This window comes from Notolepis coatsorum, assembly GCF_963971535.1.
Source record: "Notolepis coatsorum genome assembly, chromosome: 2".
Lineage (NCBI taxonomy): Eukaryota > Metazoa > Chordata > Actinopteri > Aulopiformes > Paralepididae > Notolepis > Notolepis coatsorum.
The window spans coordinates 161,687,721-161,708,775 of record NC_140166.1 but is presented as its reverse complement, the minus strand read 5'-3'; the positions used below and the strand labels follow the sequence as shown (position 1 = coordinate 161,708,775).

Here is a 21,055-nt window from a genome sequence, read left to right as displayed (position 1 = left end):
TAAGTCTGCACGTTTACATTGCACTACTTTTATTGTCTTTTATACCTATTCTTATGTCTGCAATTTATGCATTGTTTTTTATTCTGTCAATCTGTGTGCTGATTCTATGCCTATGTTCATTTTATACTATATAGATAGTTATTAGTGTGGGTGACCTGGCGAAGCCAGGTTGCAACCCACACTATACATATCTATACTCTTTTTATTTATTTATTCTTTATTCCACCGATTTTGCCAACACACTCGTGCCAGAGCGTTCGCGCCCCATACACGTGAAAGGTATCAAAACGACCGGCTTGCTCCAACTCGATATGCTATTCGAACTCGTAAAGTTTCACCGCACCGTCTGGCTACGAATCGACTTTAAACGGTAAAATTTCGGAAATACAGTGCAATTTAGAGTTTCAAACACTTTGCAACACGTAAGCGTTCGCGCACCATACACGTGAAAGGTATCAAAACGAGCGGCTTGCCTATGGCAACTGCGGTCTTCGAACCCGTAAAAGTTTCACCGCACCGTCTGGCTACGAATCGACTTTAAACGGTAAAATTTCGGTCCCATTGGGAATGCATTGCATTTTAGAGTGTAGCAGCTGAAATAATCTTTTTCCCCCTACCTTGGGTGAATTGCGAGTGTGATCTCAATTTTGGACATAGAAATAAAACAAACACATCAAAACGATGACACGGCTGTCATCCCGCTCACAAAAGAAAAATAAATGGAATTGGACATTTCTATCTCAACTGACGACCATTTGTTTGAAGGTTCTCCTCCCCATTGACCGCCATGCAATCGCCCTCTAGAAATCCATTTTTTTTAGCCTTCTGTTCCGATCGCCGAAGGAGTGCCACAATATCGCACGAATGCCACAATCTCGCGCACAACCCTTCGCCTACTCGTTGTAGTGCTCTTGTGCGAGTCACAACGCTTCATCTCTTATAGTTTTCTTTTAATCAACGTGACAATGCAGTCATGTAAAGAAATTTCAGAATATGCAAGTCATTGTGCTCATGGCTGATTGGTTCAGGTTTAACAGCTGTGAGGCTCAGGGCTCATGGCTGAGCTGACCTGCCAATGACATCATCCACTTAACCCATCATTGGCCATCACTGTGTTGCACTACTGAATTGCTGGACAGCGCCCTCTGTCTTGTGGGTTGTGTCATTGTACTCAGTAGGGATATCCTCTTTCATTTTTCATTGGTCCATGTTGACCCCCTTTCATTGGTCGATGTTGACCACTCCCCCGATCCTTAGACCACGCCCCCTTAGGCCACACCCCCTCAGTGTATCTCTTGAACCGTTTGTCGTAGAGACTTGCGGATTGTGCCATTGGTCGATGTTGACCACCTTTCATTGGTCGATGTTGACCACTCCCCCTGTTGACCACCTTTCATTGGTCGATGTTGACCACTCCCCCGATCCTTAGACCACGCCCCCTTAGGCCACACCCCCTCAGTGTATCTCTTGAACCGTTTGTCGTAGAGACTTGGGGATTGTGCCATTGGTCGATGTTGACCACCTTTCATTGGTCGATGTTGACCACTCCCCCGATCCTTAGACCACGCCCCATTAGGCCACACCCCCTCAGTGTATCTCTTGAACCGTTTGTCGTAGAGACTTGCGGATTGTGCCATTGTACTCGGTGTAATAGTGTAATAGTGTGTAATAGTGTAATAGTGTAATAGTGTGTAATAGTGTAATAGTGTGTAATAGTGTAATAGTGTAATAGTGTGTAATAGTGTGTAATAGTGTAATAGTGTAATAGTGTGTAATAGTGTAATATTGTGTAATAGTGTAATAGTGTAATAGTGTGTAATAGTGTAATAGTGTGTAATAGTGTAATAGTGTAATAGTGTGTAATAGTGTGTAATAGTGTGTAATAGTGTAATAGTGTAATAGTGTGTAATAGTGTAATAGTGTCTAATAGTGTAATAGTGTGTAATAGTGTAATAGTGTAATAGTGTAATAGTGTGTAATAGTGTAATAGTGTGTAATAGTGTAATAGTGTGTAATAGTGTAATAGTGTGTAATAGTGTAATAGTGTGTAATAGTGTAATAGTGTGTAATAGTGTGTAATAGTGTAATAGTGTGTAATAGTGTGTAATAGTGTAATAGTGTAATAATGTGTAATAGTGTGTAATAGTGTAATAGTGTGTAATAGTGTAATAGTGTGTAATAGTGTAATAGTGTAATAGTGTGTAATAGTGTGTAATAGTGTAATAGTGTGTAATAGTGTGTAATAGTGTAATCGTGTGTAATAGTGTGTAATAGTGTGTAATAGTGTAATAGTGTGTAATAGTGTGTAATAGTGTAATAGTGTGTAATAGTGTTGTTGTGAAGGGCCAGATTAAACCGAATATATATATATTTATTTATATATATATATTTAATTGTATTTGTATATTCTCTAATATTCCCTGATATCCCTTGTATATTCCTTGTACAATATGCATTGAATATCCATTCTAGCCTACTGAACATCCCATAATAGTCTCCATTCTACTATTGGTCGAGACCTTGGTGCCAGGCTGCCATACCCCTCAGACCCAGTTCAAACGTACCGCTCGACATGTACGAACAAGTCCTAGTTCCGCGTAGGAATTTGGCTACCGCACCACTAATGGGACTATTTGTTCATAGTGCGTATATATACTGCGCTACTAAAGTAGGACTTTCTTTTTCAGTCCAGTTTCTTACCCTCCAATAGAGTCACAGACGTAAAGCCTCCCCGCGACGCCACGTGTGGGAGTAAGGCCAAGTTCGCCTACCATCGGTATTGAGACATCGTGTATATTAATATTTGAATAGTCATATTTGGCACTATATCGTCGAGTTGGACGTAGTCTATTAAGCTAATAATAGTCTGTTAATATATAGTGCTTCGTGCGGTGAGAATACTACCGTAGTCAGTACCCCATCGTTTCGGGCAGAGAACTGGCTGCTTACCCAGGGTGGTTGACCCTATGTGAAGCTGCACCCGAGGAGCCCCAGAGCCGACGAGCGAGTGGACCTGTATACCGGATTATTCTACCGACGACAGCCCGCCTTCCCAGGCACGGATTATGCTTTGGATACTTTGATTATTCCATGGATAAAGACCCCCGACACTGCCGTGTGTTGGAACCCCCCCCCCTGGAGAGGACGCAAGGTGAGGAGACGCTCTGCAAGACGAGGTCGCTTCACGTCTCTCCCCCGTGGACCGGAGAGAGCCGGCCCACAAAGAGTCCACCTGCTTTCATCTGTGGTCCAAGGATCGCCGGCGCATTGAACGGCACTACAGTGGGTTCACCTGGGATACCCTTGGCCGGACGAGGCAGCCGGATTCTACCCCCCCCCCCCTCCTACTCCTGTCGGCTTACAAGCGACCGGATTAACCCCCTCTAGTGTATCTAGTATATAATCATTAAAGTATCATTGCTGTTATTCCTTAACTATTCCAGGTCGTATATTTACCACCTGCGCCTTCAGAGATTGGACATTTTCTATTGATATACCGACGAATACTCTTTGCCATAAAAGTGCATACTATTTCAATTCATAAATGTAATTAAGTGATTAAGTGCTTATTCTACACACCATCGCTGTGTAGAAATAAAGACCTGTTTCTAATTCGTACATTTGTGTTGGATCCGTTTCATCTACGTGAGAGTGTTCATGATAATATATTTATGCCGTGTACTGGGTGGCCGAATATTAAGTACAAAGGTAGTGGTAGTAAGTATCATATCTAGTAATACAGTCAGGGAATTGTACCCCTCAGTTACAATTGGTCCTTCGAGCCGGAGGGTAATCAGTGTAATATTAATATAGTGTTATTAATATTGAAATGGCCTATGATGAACACTCCACGAAACGATCCTCCTAACCAACGCCCGCAGCGCGAACGACGGCTCCCTCAGTACTTAGAGGCTTACGCTGTCAGTCAACAACCTAGTCTTCTACTAACAGTAAACGCGGTAAAACTAGAAAGTAAAAGTATGTCTAACCCCAACGCCCAGACTACCCCGACCATAGAGGCCCCTACGGGCTCTAATGTAACTGACCAAGTTCACGGTGGGGACCAGTGGGAACCAGACATGACTTCACACCCCGCCAGTACTGAAGAAGTAGTCCCCGATGAGTCCCGGGAGGAATACAACGCTACCGAGAGAGAACTCGGCACGGAAGAAGACGGGGAGAGCACCGTGGAGATAGAGCTCCAAGGCTCCGCAAGGAGTACCCCGAGGGAAGGCTCCCCTATACAACCGCCTTCTCCCAGCGAGGCAGAGAGGACCCTACAGCAGGCCTTCCTCATCAGCCTGAACGCCGCTGCTGAACGCGACCGACTGCAGATCCAGCAGCGAAGCGAACATTGTGTTGTGGAAATTGTTTGTAATTAGTTTCACCCAGCTGACAGAAACTGGAGGTGTGGCCTTTGTGCATGTAGTTAAGTGGGCACTTGTGACAGTTTTTCTGCTTAAATACCAGCTTTTTCTCTGTTGGATTCATTCTGAGGACAACAGCAGAGAGGGTAGGCTCTTTTAACTGAATACTGTGTACATCATTTTGAAGTGTGTGACTAAATTGTGTTGTGGAAATTGTTTGTAATTAGTTTCACCCAGCTGACAGAAACTGGAGGTGTGGCCTTTGTGCATGTAGTTAAGTGGGCACTTGTGACAGTTTTTCTGCTTAAATACCAGCTTTTTCTCTGTTGGATTCATTCTGAGGACAACAGCAGAGAGGGTAGGCTCTTTTAACTGAATACTGTGTACATCATTTTGAAGTGTGTGACTAAATTGTGTTGTGGAAATTGTTTGTAATTAGTTTCACCCAGCTGACAGAAACTGGAGGTGTGGCCTTTTGCTGCAGGTGTCACTCATCAGTAATTAGTGATAGTGATTTAAAGACTTGCTGGCATAGCGTCAGCGAAGCGTCGAGAAACGAAGAGGGACAAAGAGGAGGAGTTTTCCTGGAGTTCACCGCAGAGGGATCCACCGATCCACCCAGTGCTAAGTACACCATAATCCCATATTCCCGTCCCACTCTGCTATTTCCCTACTATCTCGCTTCCTCCCTAGCCCCTTCAACCTCCTCCTACCACTCTTGACACCACAATGTGCCTCATACCTATATCCACAATCTGCTCCTCAAGAACAGAATCAACCCATCCACGCCAGTTTGCTAGCAACCCGGCTAATCTCTCCTACCCTCCTACAGCCACTAATACACCTGTCACAGTACAGGGAGGCTTATGGAATTGTCAATCAGCAGTCAAGAAAGCTGACTTCATTACTGCCTACGCCCATAGTCTAAATCTGCAGCTCCTGGCTCTAACTGAGACCTGGATAACCCCCAATAACTCGTCAACACCTGCAGCATTATCTACAAACTATAACTTCACTCACACACCTCGACCCTCCAGACGGGGTGGAGGCACTGGCCTCATGACATCTCCTTCATGGGCTACATACCTAACGCAACTCCCAGAACTGTCACTCTCCTCCCTCGAATATCATGCAGTATCTGTCTCTAATCCTTTCAATCTCACCATTGTTACACTCTATCGCCCTCCAGGTCCCCTCGATCACTTCACAGATGAGCTGGACATGCTTCTAAGCTCCTTACCGGAAGATGGTACCCCGCTCCTTCTATTGGGCGACTTCAACCTGCCTGACTCATCTCAGTCGGTCCCAGTGGTCTCCCTCCTACAACAATTTGACCTGACTCCCACTGCCATGCCTCCCACCCACAAAGCAGGCAACTCCTTGGATCTCATATTTTCCCGTAACTCCAGCATCATTAACACCACGGTAACTCCCCTACATGTATCTGACCATTCCTTCATATCCTTCTCACTAACTCTCATGCTTAACCGAAAAGTCTTCACCCCAACTCAAACCGTCTCACTCAGACGCAACCTGCCCTCCCTATCCCCCTCCACCCTCTCCTCTGACATAATATCCGCTCTACCTTTGAGTGACACCTTCTCTGCTCTCCCCACAGAGATGGCAACCTCCACCCTCCTCTCAGCCCTTGCAACCTCCTTCGACAAGCTCTGTCCCCTCGTTGAGAAACCTGCCCGCCGTTCCCCACCCAGTCCATGGCTGACGGATGCAGTGAGAGAACAAAGACAGGTCCTGAGAGCGGCTGAGAGGAAGTATAGAAAGTCACGCCTCACTGCTGACATCGACACATATCACAACCTCTTGTTAACATTCTCCAAAACCATTACTAATGCCAAAGCTTCTTTCTTTCACCATAGGATCGAGGCCTCTGCCAAGAATCTTCGCAAACTGCATGCTACCATGTCCTCCCTCCTCACTCCCCCCCCACCTCCTCCTCCCTCATCTTTTTCTGCCGAAGACTTTGCGATCTTCTTTGAGGAAAAAGTGGAGAACATCCGCAGCTCCTTCTCCCAACCCCCACCCATTCCAAACGCTGAATCGAGAACCTCACCCTTCACTCTGTCATCTTTCTCTCCCATTACAGAAGCCGAGACCCTGACACTGGTAACGTCGAACCGTCCGACTACATGCCAGCTGGACCAGCTACCCTCCCCACTCCTCCAGACCATAGCACCGGACATCCTCCCATTCCTAACTGCAACCATCAACTCCTCACTCAACTCGGGGGTGGTCCCCACCTCCCTAAAACAAGCCAGAGTCACGCCCCTCATAAAAAAACCAACCCTGAACCCCACCGTCATAGCCAACTATCGCCCTGTCTCTCTTCTCTCCTTCCTTTCTAAAACACTTGAACGTGCTGTATCCAACCAACTTACTGCTTATCTCTTACAGAATGACCTCCTAGACCCCAATCAGTCTGGCTTCCGGACTGGCCACTCCACAGAAACGGCCCTCATTGCGGTCACAGAGGCACTTCACTTAGCAAAAGCGAAAGGCCTCTCCTCTGTCCTGATTCTCCTAGATCTATCTGCAGCCTTCGACACAGTCAACCATCAGATCCTCCTCGCGGCCCTCGCAGGAATGGGAGTGGCTGGATCTGCGCTGACATGGCTGACATCATACCTCAATGACCGCTCCTACCAAGTGTCATGGAGAGGGACTCTGTCGGCCACCCGCCCCCTCCGGACGGGTGTCCCCCAGGGCTCGGTCCTAGGACCCCTTCTCTTCTCCCTCTACACTAAATCACTCGGTAACATTATCACATCTCATGGCTTCTCATATCATTGTTATGCCGATGATACTCAACTCTTCCTCTCCTTCCCTCCCTCAGATATCCACGTCTCTGAGCGGATCTCGGCCTGTCTGTCCGACATCTCCGCCTGGATGACGACCAACCACCTCAAACTGAACCTAAGCAAAACAGAATTGCTCCACCTGCCGGCCAAATCCTCCCCCCTGACCGACCTCTCCATCACAGTCGAGAATGCAGCTGTGACCGCGTCGCCGACCGCCAAGAACCTTGGTGTTGTCCTCGACGACCAGTTGAACTTCTCTGCTCACATCGCAGCGACAACCAGAACCTGCAGATTCCTCCTGAGCAACGTCAGAAGGATACGCCCCTTCCTGACAAAAGAAGCCACCCAACTCCTCGTCCAATCAACAGTCATCTCCCGCCTCGACTACTGCAACGCACTGCTAGCTGGCCTCCCGGCCACTGCCACCAAGCCTCTTCAACTCATTCAAAATGCAGCGGCCCGCCTGATCTCAAACCTACCGAAGTCAGCCCATGTCACCCCACTTCTTAGGGACCTGCACTGGCTCCCCATTGCTGCACGTATCCGCTTCAAGGCCCTCGACCTAGCATACCGTGCGGCAAAGGGAACCGCTCCCGCCTACCTCCGGTCAATGGTCTCTAACTACACACCCTCAAGACCCCTACGCTCTGCGTCTTCTGGCCGCCTCAGATCTACTCCTATCCAAGCTCCCGGAGGGTCATCAAAGAGAAGCCGCCTATTCTCAGTCCTTGCCCCACAATGGTGGAATGAACTACCCATCCCAGTTAGGACAGCCGAATCCCGTCCAATCTTTCGCCGTCGACTAAAGACTCACTTCTTCAACCATTATCTGAAATGATAAAAAAAAAAGAAGAAAAAAAAAAAAAAAAAAAAAATCTAACCCCGACTAACCTTAATGTCATGCACTTGTCCTAATAAACTAACCTACACTGTAACACGCAACACTTTGATGAACATTGTTACTCAGCTGATAGAGTTATACCCTTCTTGCTGTCTTGTCGCACAGAACTTGTAAGTCGCTTTGGATAAAAGCGTCAGCTAAATGACTAAATGTAAATGTAAATGAGCAGATACGTCTAGAAATAAGACGCATTCAGATGGAAGAGAATGTGGCCAGAGAACGAGCCGGTGCTCAACGGGACGCAGCGCGCGACAGACAGCAGTCGCAACTAATAGAACAGCTGATCAGACGGACAACACCCTCTCCCTCCGCCAGAGGCTCCAGGAACTCGTCTAGACACACCTCCAGGGCGGCATCCCCTAGCCGAGTAAACAACCCTGAACTTGACCAACAGACGAGGTCTATACCCCCCACAGACCACCTCCCCCCACCGGTCCAAGCGAGACCTAGCAACCGGGAAGGAGCAGCATATCCTGTGGAGAGGCTAAACCAGAGACTACAAGCACTGGATGACCTAACTGAAGACGAAGAGGAAGAGGAGGAGAACCACGCCCGAAGACAGCACAGTACTCTACCGGACCAGGAGGTCCGGTACAGCCCAGGCTATACTCCCGCGGAGCTGCGCTACAGACCCCCGACTCTATACACGGGTGAGCACGACGCACGACCCGCACCGAGGAACAGCACCTGGACAAGCGGGCCATGGTACACTGCCGGTACCAGCCCATACCAAGGAGCGGGAGGAGACTCGCCTAGGAGGCCTCTCCCCCAACGCTCGCCGATGTATCCACAGTCAGCGTCATACATTGGCACGCCTATGGTACCCGACTTCACCCAGGAGAACCGGGCCCAGTATACAGAACTCCGCATGTGTCTGGAGACCATGTTGGTGGATGTATTGGATGAACGCCACAAATACGCCATCCTACTGAAGCACTTAAAGGTACCCGCGCACATAATATAGCGCTCGCCTACGCGACTTCCACCACCCCATACACAGCAGCGCTGGTAGCATTGGACCAGAGGTATGGGCGCATATGGGATTACGTGATCCAGGAGATCCGACACATTGACCGCTTACCCCCAGCAATAGACAATCGAGCACTGGACGACCTGTCCATCAGAGTGCAGTCCCTGGTAGGGATGTTGGGAGCGCAAAGAGAGAAGGGGAGGCATGAACTTTACGCCAACTCAAATGTGGAAAGGATCCTGGAGAAGCTGCCGCCCGCTCGTCAGGAGCGCTTTAGGCGGCAGAGGGACCACAGAGACCCGAATGGCCCCGAACCGAACCTCCTCGATCTAGCAGACTTCCTGGCGAGAGAAGTCAGCAGCCTACGGCTAGATACATTCGGACGGAGCACCCCTGGCTCCAGAGAAGGAACCAGACGACTAAATGATGGAAGAAGATCGGTGACTGTGATGCACCAATCGGAGTCAGTACCGAGCAGCAGGAGCCACAGTACCCCCTCCAGAACGGAGAAGTGGAAGATAGTGTGCCCCTACTGTGAGAAAGAACACTGGCTAGCGCAATGTGACTCCTTCCCCAAGCTGAACGCGGAGGAAGCAGGTCAATGGATAAAGTCCAACAAGCGCTGTTTTCGCTGTGCGCACTCACACATGGCAGCCGAATGCCGCTTAAAGAAAAGGTGCACCAAGTGCGATGGAGCCCATCTGGACATACTTCACGACAGTAACAGACGGCGCCCTTCACCTGCACCATCCAGCCGCAAAGCGAGCGTCATGTACATCGATCCCGCCAGCAGCAGTGGAGCCCGAGTACTCCTAAAAGTAGTGCGTGTGACACTAAGCTACCAGAATAAAGTCCTGGACACTTACGCCGTCCTCGATGACGGGTCAGAGAAGACCCTGCTGCTCGCCTCCGCTGCGGCCCAGCTAGGGCTGCGGGGAAGCGAAACCCAAATGACAATTCGGACAATAAGACGAGATTTGAAGACGATAAAGGGCGAGAATGTCTCATTCTCTATCGCAGCAAGCGGCCAGCCTGAGCGACGGTACCAGATTGCAGACGCTTTCACCAGCCAAGAAATAGGACTGTCGCGGTACACATACCCCGTCGCCAAGCTGATGGAGAAATATGCACATCTGCGCAAGTTACCGATCCCGCTCATAGACAATGCTATGCCGACCCTGTTGATAGGCTCCGACCATGCAGACCTCATTGTCCCGATAGACCGGGTTCATACCGGACCCCGAGGCTGCCCTGCAGCAGTCGAGACCCGTTTGGGATGGACTCTCCAAGGCCCGCTCGCCAAATCTCTCAACCGAAGTACAGCCACTAGATGTCTCCACTCCCGAGTCACAGAGGGAGAAACCGCACTCCTGCAACACGTAGAGCGGCTATGGACCTTAGAACAAATGCCCTTTAAGAACGGAAAGAAAGACATTCGCTCTAAAGATGACATTTACGCCATTCACCTCCTCGAGACAGGGACCAAGAGAGTCCCGGTCAACGGCGTGTTGAGATACGCCACGCCACTCCTGCGGCGAGAAGGAATGCCTACTTTCCACGCCAAGACAGACGCCACAGAACGGTACCTGCTGAACACGGAGCGGCGCTTAGCCAAGAACCCCGCCCAAGAGAGTGTATACCGCGCTGAGATTGAGAAGCTCATCACAGCGGGACACGTCACAAAGATGGACATTAAAGAGGCTGACCAGACCACTGAATCGTGGTACGTGCCCCACCACAAGGTCCATCACAACGGTAAAGACCGCATAGTATTTAACTGCAGCTACCAGATCGGATCCCAAAATCTGAATAAAGAGTTACTGCCCGGTCCCACACTCGGCCCCTCCCTACTCGGCGTTCTACTCCGCTTCCGCCAGGAAAAGGTGGCCATCAGCGGGGACATTAAAGGAATGTTCCTGCAGGTGAGATTAGTAGAGGCGGACAAGCCCCTGTTACGGTTCCTATGGAGAGAGAAGCCAGGAGATGAGCACCCAGCCATCTACCAATGGGAAGTCCTCCCCTTCGGAACGACGTGCAGCCCCTGCTGTGCGACATTTGCACTACAGAAACATGTAGCAGAGGACCCAGCAGCGGACGAAGAGGTCCGACACAGCGTAAAGAACAGCTTCTACGTAGACAACTGTCTACAAAGCCTTTCAACCCAGGAAGAAGCCGAGGCTCTCCTGATTAAACTCCGCGCCTCATTGATCAAAGGCGGCTTTGATCTCAGGCAGTGGGCCAGCAGCGATCCGCAAGTACTGCGCAGCCTCTCCTCCGAGGACAAGGCAGCCAGCAGCGAGACCTGGATGGCTACAATCCCGGGAGAAGCCCAGGAGATGACCCTGGGATTGGTGTGGCGATTCAAAACAGATTCGCTTCACTACAGACACAAGCCCCTGACTACGGAGCAGGGAAGGCCGGCGGCGGCGCCGACCACCAGACGGAGTGTGTACACAACACTCGCCCGACAATATGACCCACTAGGATGTATTCTACCGTACACCACCAGGGCAAAAATGATTGTACGAGCATTGTGGGACAAGGACCAGGGCTGGGACGACCCCATTCCCGCACACCTTGCATCCACCTGGAGAAAGTGGGAGATGGAGCTCCACTCATTCCCAGGCGTTAATATGCGCCGAAGCTACTTCCCACCCACGGTGAGGCCAGAGACATGTAAAATGGACTTACACGTCTTCAGTGACGCCTCAGAGGTCGCATACGGATCAGTAGCCTACTTGCGGGCCCAAGACCAGGGGGGAGAGATCTACACAGCATTTGTCCTCGCCCGCTCGAGAATAGCCCCACGCAAGCAACAATCTATCCCACGTCTAGAGCTCTGCGCAGCCCTAGCCGGAGCGCACCTAGCCACGCTCATCCAACGTGAGCTCACCATACCGGTGTCTAGAACAATCCTGTGGTCAGATTCCACGACGGTACTCGCCTGGATCAAATCGGACTCATGCAAGTACAAAGTCTTCGTGGGAGTCAGAGTCACCGAGATTCAAGACTTAACCGAAGAGTTAACCGGAGAAACAGAGTGGCGCTACGTTGATACAAAACAGAACCCAGCTGACGTCATCACCCGGGGGATGCCCCTGGATGACCTCACCCGTCGCAATGTCTACAGTGACGGCCCCGCATTCCTAAGACTCCCGGAAGGACAGTGGCCCATGCCTATCCCGAGGGAAGCAAGTCCAGAGGAGGTGGAAATTAAGAAGTCTGTGTTCTGTGGATTGAGCACCGTAGCCTCCACCGACCCTAACATAGACGATTGCACGTCCATAGAGAGTGCACAACAAAGAACATTCCTGCGGTACCACCCGGAGTGCAAGTCCCCCGCTGATATGTCAGCAGCTAACTACGAGGAAGCAGAATTGCTTCTACTGCAGCGAGCCCAGAGAGACTCGTTCCCCGATTAATTGGCCTGTCTACAGGGAGGAAAGCCCGTCCCATCCGACAGCAGATTAATTCATCTGGCCCCCGAGAGCGACGCTCATACCCTCATCAGAGTGGGTGGTCGCCTACGCAGAGCCCCCAATCTACCGGATGACATTAAACACTACCTACCGTCTCTACAGACCCGCCAGAAGTGGGTAAAGGAGAGAGACAATTTGACAGAAGGAACAGTCGTCATGATTATTGATCAATCACTGCCCAGAGCTATGTGGCCGGCCGGCCGCGTAAGCAAAGTGATCACCGGTGCCGACGGCAAGGTCCGAGCAGCTGAAGTGCTCGTCCAGGGTCGCACTTACACCCGTCCCGTGGCAAGGCTCATAGAACTGCCTCGACTCCCAGACACAATCGATGATGACCATGACCCTACAACCCTATGACTTTGTGAAGTTGACTGACCCCTACAGCAAACCCTTATGTGTAAATAGACAACGCGATTAATCTGTCTCTGTTTAACTGATTAGGTCTGGGATCTATTCAGGGGGTGGCTGTTGTGAAGGGCCAGATTAAACCGAATATATATATTTATTTATATATATATATTTAATTGTATTTGTATATTCTCTAATATTCCCTGATATCCCTTGTATATTCCTTGTACAATATGCATTGAATATCCATTCTAGCCTACTGAACATCCCATAATAGTCTCCATTCTACTATTGGTCGAGACCTTGGTGCCAGGCTGCCATACCCCTCAGACCCAGTTCAAACGTACCGCTCGACATGTACGAACAAGTCCTAGTTCCGCGTAGGAATTTGGCTACCGCACCACTAATGGGACTATTTGTTCATAGTGCGTATATATACTGCGCTACTAAAGTAGGACTTTCTTTTTCAGTCCAGTTTCTTACCCTCCAATAGAGTCACAGACGTAAAGCCTCCCCGCGACGCCACGTGTGGGAGTAAGGCCAAGTTCGCCTACCATCGGTATTGAGACATCGTGTATATTAATATTTGAATAGTCATATTTGGCACTATATCGTCGAGTTGGACGTAGTCTATTAAGCTAATAATAGTCTGTTAATATATAGTGCTTCGTGCGGTGAGAATACTACCGTAGTCAGTACCCCATCGTTTCGGGCAGAGAACTGGCTGCTTACCCAGGGTGGTTGACCCTATGTGAAGCTGCATCCGAGGAGCCCCAGAGCCGACGAGCGAGTGGACCTGTATACCGGATTATTCTACCGACGACAGCCCGCCTTCCCAGGCACGGATCGCCGGCGCATTGAACGGCACTACAGTGGGTTCACCTGGGATACCCTTGGCCGGACGAGGCAGCCGGATTCTACCCCCCCCCCCTCCTACTCCTGTCGGCTTACAAGCGACCGGATTAACCCCCTCTAGTGTATCTAGTATATAATCATTAAAGTATCATTGCTGTTATTCCTTAACTATTCCAGGTCGTATATTTACCACCTGCGCCTTCAGAGATTGGACATTTTCTATTGATATACCGACGAATACTCTTTGCCATAAAAGTGCATACTATTTCAATTCATAAATGTAATTAAGTGATTAAGTGCTTATTCTACACACCATCGCTGTGTAGAAATAAAGACCTGTTTCTAATTCGTACATTTGTGTTGGATCCGTTTCATCTACGTGAGAGTGTTCATGATAATATATTTATGCCGTGTACTGGGTGGCCGAATATTAAGTACAAAGGTAGTGGTAGTAAGTATCATATCTAGTAATACAGTCAGGGAATTGTACCCCTCAGTTACAAGTGTAATAGTGTGTAATAGTGTAATAGTGTGTAATAGTGTGTAATAGTGTAATAGTGTGTAATAGTGTAATATTGTGTAATAGTGTAATAGTGTAATAGTGTGTAATAGTGTAATAGTGTGTAATAGTGTAATAGTGTGTAATAGTGTAATAGTGTGTAATAGTGTGTAATAGTGTAATAGTGTAATAGTGTGTAATAGTGTAATAGTGTCTAATAGTGTAATAGTGTGTAATAGTGTAATAGTGTAATAGTGTAATAGTGTGTAATAGTGTAATAGTGTGTAATAGTGTAATAGTGTGTAATAGTGTAATAGTGTGTAATAGTGTGTAATAGTGTAATAGTGTGTAATAGTGTGTAATAGTGTAATAGTGTAATAATGTGTAATAGTGTGTAATAGTGTAATAGTGTGTAATAGTGTAATAGTGTGTAATAGTGTAATAGTGTAATAGTGTGTAATAGTGTGTAATAGTGTAATAGTGTGTAATAGTGTAATAGTGTGTAATAGTGTAATCGTGTGTAATAGTGTGTAATAGTGTGTAATAGTGTAATAGTGTGTAATAATGTGTAATAGTGTAATAGTGTGTAATAGTGTAATAGTGTGTAATAGTGTAATAGTGTGTAATAGTGTGTAATAGTGTAATATTGTGTAATAGTGTAATAGTGTAATAGTGTTGCGGGTTGTGTCATTGCACTCAGTAGGGATATCCTCTTTCATTGGTCTATGTTGACCACTCCCCCGATCCTTAGGCCGCGCCCCCTTTTTGTATCCTTTGAACCGTTTGTCATAGAGACTCGCGAGAGACCCTCTCCCCCGTTGGCCGGCGGTGCACAGGCGTCACCCACACTTTCACAATTTCCCCCGCGCGGAATTGTCTAGTTAGTGTGGGTGACCTGGCGAAGCCAGGTTGCAACCCACACTATACATATCTATACTCTTTTTATTTATTTATTCTTTATTCCACCGATTTTGCCAACACACTCGTGCCAGAGCGTTCGCGCCCCATACACGTGAAAGGTATCAAAACGACCGGCTTGCTCCAACTCGATATGCTATTCGAACTCGTAAAGTTTCACCGCACCGTCTGGCTACGAATCGACTTTAAACGGTAAAATTTCGGAAATACAGTGCAATTTAGAGTTTCAAACACTTTGCAACACGTAAGCGTTCGCGCACCATACACGTGAAAGGTATCAAAATGAGCGGCTTGCCTATGGCAACTGCGGTCTTCGAACTCGTAAAAGTTTCACCGCACCGTCTGGCTACGAATCGACTTTAAACAGTAAAATTTCTGTCCCATTGGGAATGCATTGCAATTTAGAGTGTAGCAGCTGAAATAATCTTTTTCCCCCTACCTTGGGTGAATTGCGAGTGTGATCTCAATTTTGGACGTAGAAATAAAACAAACACATCAAAACGATGACACGGCTGTCATCCCGCTCACAAAAGAAAAATAAATGGAATTGGACATTTATATCTCAACTGACGACCATTTGTTTGAAGGTTCTCCTCCCCATTGACCGCCATGCAATCGCACTCTAGGAATTTCTTTTTTCACACTCTTTTTTAGCCTTCTGTTCCGATCGCCGAAGGAGTGCCACAATATCGCACGAATGCCACAATATCGCGCACAACCCTTCGCCTACTCGTTGTAGTGCTCATGTGCGCGTCACAACGCTTCATCTCTTATAGTTTTCTTTTAATCAATGTGACAATGCAGTCATGCATCTGCCTCCATAGAAATGCATTGGATAGAAAATATGCAAGTCATAGTGATTGCTTCACCTGTGTGGCTCATGGCTGATTGGTTCAGGCTTAACAGCTGTGAGGCTCAGGGCTCATGGCTGAGCTGACCTGCCAATGACATCATAATGACATCATCCACTTAACCCATCATTGGCCATCACTGTGTTGCAGTACTGAATTGCTGGACAGCGCCCTCTGTCTTGTGGGTTGTGTCATTGTACTCAGTAGGGATATCCTCTTTCATTTTTCATTGGTCCATGTTGACCCCCTTTCATTGGTCGATGTTGACCACTCCCCCGATCCTTAGACCACGCCCCATTAGGCCACACCCCCTCAGTGTATCTCTTGAACCGTTTGTCGTAGAGACTTGCGGATTGTGCCATTGGTCGATGTTGACCACCTTTCATTGGTCGATGTTGACCACTCCCCCGATCCTTAGACCACGCCCCCTTAGACCACACCCCCTCAGTGTATGTCTTGAACCGTTTGTCGTAGAGACTTGCGGATTGTGCCATTGTACTCGGTGTAAGAGTGTAATAGTGTGTAATAGTGTAATAGTGTGTAATAGTGTAATAGTGTGTAATAGTGTGTAATAGTGTAATAGTGTGTAATAGTGTAATAGTGTGTAATAGTGTAATAGTGTAATAGTGTGTAATAGTGTAATATTGTGTAATAGTGTAATAGTGTGTAATAGTGTAATAGTGTGTAATAGTGTAATAGTGTGTAATAGTGTAATAGTGTGTAATAGTGTGTAATAGTGTAATAGTGTAATAGTGTGTAATAGTGTAATAGTGTGTAATAGTGTAATAGTGTGTAATAGTGTAATAGTGTAATAGTGTGTAATAGTGTAATAGTGTAATAGTGTGTAATAGTGTAATAGTGTGTAATAGTGTGTAATAGTGTAATAGTGTGTAATAGTGTAATAGTGTAATAGTGTATAATAGTGTAATAGTGTAATAGTGTGTAATAGTGTAATAGTGTGTAATAGTGTAATAGTGTGTAATAGTGTAATAGTGTAATAGTGTAATAGTGTGTAATAGTGTAATAGTGTTATAGTGTGTAATAGTGTAATAGTGTAATAGTGTGTAATAGTATGTAATAGTGTAATAGTGTGTAATAGTGTAATAGTGTGTAATAGTGTAATAGTGTAATAGTGTGTAATAGTGTAATAGTGTGTAATAGTGTAATAGTGTGTAATAGTGTAATAGTGTGTAATAGTGTAATAGTGTGTAATAGTGTAATAGTGTTATAGTGTGTAATAGTGTAATAGTGTGTAATAGTATGTAATAGTGTAATAGTGTGTAATAGTGTAATAGTGTGTAATAGTGTAATAGTGTGTAATAGTGTAATAGTGTAATAGTGTGTAATAGTGTAATAGTGTAATAGTGTGTAATAGTGTGTAATAGTGTGTAATAGTGTAATAGTGTGTAATAGTGTGTAATAGTGTAATAGTGTGTAATAGTGTAATAGTGTGTAATAGTGTGTAATAGTGTGTAATAGTGTAATATTGTGTAATAGTGTAATAGTGTTGCGGGTTGTGTCATTGCACTCAGTAGGGATATCCTCTTTGATTGGTCTATGTTGACCACTCCCCCGATCCTTAGGCCGCGCCCCCTTTTTGTATCCTTTGAACCGTTTGTCATAGAGACTCGCGAGAGACCCTCTCCCCCGTTGGCCGGCGGTGCACAGGCGTCACCCACACTTTCACAATTTCCCCCGCGCGGAATTGTCTAGTTAGTGTGGGTGACCTGGCGAAGCCAGGTTGCAACCCACACTATACATATCTATACTCTTTTTATTAGTGTGGGTGACCTGGCGAAGCCAGGTTGCAACCCACACTATACATATCCATACTCTTTTTATTTATTCTTCTTTATTCCACCGATTTTGCAAACACTTTGCAACACGTAAGCGTTCGCGCCCCATACACGTGAAAGGTATCAAAACGAGCGGCTTGCCTATGGCAACACCGGTCTCCGAACTCGTAAAGTTTCACCGCACCGTCTGGCTACGAATCGACTTTAAACGGTAAAATTTCAGAAATGCATGCAATTTAGAGTGCGAGATCCACCGATTTTCCAAACAACACTCGTGCCAGAGCGTTCGCGCCCCATACACGTGAAAGGTATCAAAACGACCGGCTTGCTCCAACTCGATGTGCTATTCGAACTCGTAAAGTTTCACGGCACCGTCTGGCTACGAATCGACTTTAAACGGTAAAATTTCGGAAATACAGTGCAATTTAGAGTTTCAAACACTTTGCAACACGTAAGCGTTCGCGCACCATACACGTGAAAGGTATCAAAACGAGCGGCTTGCCTATGGCAACTGCGGTCTTCGAACTCGTAAAAGTTTCACCGCACCGTCTGGCTACGAATCGACTTTAAACGGTAAAATTTCGGTCCCATTGGGAATGCATTGCATTTTAGAGTGTAGCAGCTGAAATAATCTTTTTCCCCCTACCTTGGGTGAATTGCGAGTGTGATCTCAATTTTGGACGTAGAAATAAAACAAACACATCAAAACGATGACACGGCTGTCATCCCGCTCACAAAAGAAAAATAAATGGAATTGGACATTTCTATCTCAACTGACAACCATTTGTTTGAAGGTTCTCCTCCCCATTGACCGCCATGCAATCGCCCTCTAGAAATCACATTTTTCACACTATTTTTTAGCCTTCTGTTCCGATCGCCGAAGGAGTGCCACAATATCGCACGAATGCCACAATATCGCGCACAACCCTTCGCCTACTCGTTGTAGTGCTCATGTGCGCGTCACAACGCTTCATCTCTTATAGTTTTCTTTTAATCAACGTGACAATGCAGTCATGCATCTGCCTCCATAGAAATGCATTGGATAGAAAATATGCAAGTCATAGTGATTGCTTCACCTGTGTGGCTCATGGCTCACTCATGATTGGTTCAGCTGTGTGGCTCGTGGCTGAGCTGCCAATGACCTCATCCACTTTAACCCATCATTGGCCATCACTGTGTTGCACTACTGAATTGCTGGACAGCGCCCTCTGTCTTGTGGGTTGTGTCATTGTACTCAGTAGGGATATCCTCTTTAATTTTTCATTGGTCCATGTTGACCCCCTTTCATTGGTCGATGTTGACCACTCCCCCGATCCTTAGACCACGCCCCCTTAGGCCACACCCCCTCAGTGTATCTCTTGAACCGTTTGTCGTAGAGACTTGCGGATTGTGCCATTGGTCGATGTTGACCACCTTTCATTGGTCGATGTTGACCACTCCCCCTGTTGACCACCTTTCATTGGTCGATGTTGACCACTCCCCCGATCCTTAGACCATGCCCCCTTAGGCCACACCACCTCAGTGTAACTCTTGAACCGTTTGTCGTAGAGACTTGGGGATTGTGCCATTGGTCGATGTTGACCACCTTTCATTGGTCGATGTTGACCACTCCCCCGATCCTTAGACCACGCCCCCTTAGGCCACACCCCCTCAGTGTATCTCTTGAACCGTTTGTCGTAGAGACTTGCGGATTGTGCCATTGTACTCGGTGTAATAGTGTAATAGTGTGTAATAGTGTGTAATAGTGTAATAGTGTAATAGTGTGTAATAGTGTAATAGTGTAATAGTGTGTAATAGTGTGTAATAGTGTAATAGTGTAATAGTGTGTAATAGTGTAATATTGTGTAATAGTGTGTAATAGTGTAATAGTGTAATAGTGTGTAATAGTGTAATAGTGTGTAATAGTGTGTAATAGTGTAATAGTGTAATAGTGTGTAATAGTGTAATAGTGTCTAATAGTGTAATAGTGTGTAATAGTGTAATAGTGTAATAGTGTGTAATAGTGTAATAGTGTAATAGTGTGTAATAGTGTAATAGTGTAATAGTGTGTAATAGTGTAATAGTGTGTAATAGTGTAATAGTGTGTAATAGTGTGTAATAGTGTGTAATAGTGTAATAGTGTGTAATAGTGTAATAGTGTAATAGTGTGTAATAGTGTATAATAGTGTAATAGTGTAATAGTGTGTAATAGTGTAATAGTGTGTAATAGTGTAATAGTGTGTAATAGTGTGTAATAGTGTAATAGTGTAATAGGGTAATAGTGTGTAATAGTGTAATAGTGTGTAATAGTGTAATAGTGTGTAATAGTGTGTAATAGTGTAATAGTGTAATAGTGTGTAATAGTGTAATAGTGTGTAATAGTGTAATAGTGTAATAGTGTGTAATAGTGTAATAGTGTGTAATAGTGTAATAGTGTGTAATAGTGTAATAGTGTGTAATAGTGTGTAATAGTGTAATAGTGTGTAATAGTGTAATAGTGTGTAATAGTGTGTAATAGTGTAATAGTGTAATAGTGTAATAGTGTGTAATAGTGTAATAGTATGTAATAGTGTGTAATAGTGTGTAATAGTGTAATAGTGTGTAATAGTGTAATAGTGTGTAATAGTGTAATAGTGTGTAATAGTGTGTAATAGTGTAATAGTGTAATAGTGTAATAGTTTGTAATAGTGTGTAATAGTGTAATAGTGTAATAGTGTAATAGTGTAATAGTGTGTAATAGTGTAATAGTGTGTAATAGTGTAATAGTGTGTAATAGTGTAATAGTGTAATAGTGTAATAGTGTGTAATAGTGTAATAGTGTAATAGTGTAATAGTGTGTAATAGTGTAATAGTGTAATCGTGTAATAGTGTGTAATAGTGTAATAGTATGTAATAGTGTAATAGTGTGTAATAGTGTAATAGTGTGTAATAGCGTAATAGTGTAATAGTGTGTAATAGTGTAATAGTGTAATAGTGTGTAATAGTGTAATAGTGTGTAATAGTGTAATAGTGTGTAATAGTGTAATAGTGTGTAATAGTGTGTAATAGTGTGTAATAGTGTGTAATAGTGTAATAGTGTGTAATAGTGTGTAATAGTGTAATAGTGTGTAATAGTGTGTAATAGTGTGTAATAGTGTAATAGTGTGTAATAGTGTGTAATAGTGTAATAGTGTGTAATAGTGTGTAATAGTGTGTAATAGTGTAATAGTGTGTAATAGATCATTTAGTTTGATCTGCCACTTCTTGGACACATGGTGCCATGAGAAAGGGTGAGTA

General features: G+C 45.8%; 1 protein-coding gene across 1 annotated transcript in view; it reads right to left on the bottom strand.

Moving 5' to 3' along the window:
• dspb (desmoplakin b) overlaps positions 1-21,055 on the bottom strand; it is a 112,834-nt gene that overhangs the window by 77,117 nt on the left and 14,662 nt on the right. The gene's annotated exons all lie outside the window — the stretch shown is intronic.